Source organism: Onychomys torridus, chromosome 21 (assembly GCF_903995425.1).
Source record: "Onychomys torridus chromosome 21, mOncTor1.1, whole genome shotgun sequence".
Classification (NCBI taxonomy): Eukaryota; Metazoa; Chordata; class Mammalia; order Rodentia; family Cricetidae; genus Onychomys; species Onychomys torridus.
The window spans coordinates 5,609,727-5,610,353 of NC_050463.1; positions in this window are offsets into that span (position 1 = coordinate 5,609,727).

A 627-nucleotide genomic window follows, 5' to 3' on the forward strand; every position below is an offset into this window, starting at 1 on the left:
TACCAGTCCCAGTCCTGTCCCGCCGAGACATAGCCACGCCACGACCACGCCCCTGTCCTGCCCCGATAAGACCACGCCCTGTCCCGCCCTGCCCAGACATAGCCCCGCCCTGTCCTGCCACGCCCCCTGGCATGGCCACGCCCCATTCTGCCCCGCCCAAACACTGCCACGCCCTGTCCTGCCCCGCCTTGGCATAGCCACGCCCTGTCCTGCCCCGCCCCCCTGCCCTGCCCTGCCCTGGCATAGCCATGGCCTGCCCCGCCCCGCCCACTCATTAATCACGGCCCCGCCCAAGAATAGCCACGCCCCTCACCCCACCCAGACACAGCCACGCCCATCCCGCCCCACCCCAGCAAGCCCCTCCCTGCCAAGCATAACCACGCCCATCTTCGGCGTAGCCACGCCCCCGCAAGTATAATTAGGGCTTGTCTTGCCCCGCCCGGCATAGCCACGCCCCCACACCCAGCATAGCCACTCGTCCAATTCCACCACGTCTGAGCTGAGGGGCAGATGATCTAGACCCTGAGCATGGGCCAAGTGTGGGGACACAGCTGTAGGAACAGGAGCTGGGCAGGGTGGAATGGGCCATTTGAGGGGTGCGGAATGCCTGACAACAGAAACCTTGTC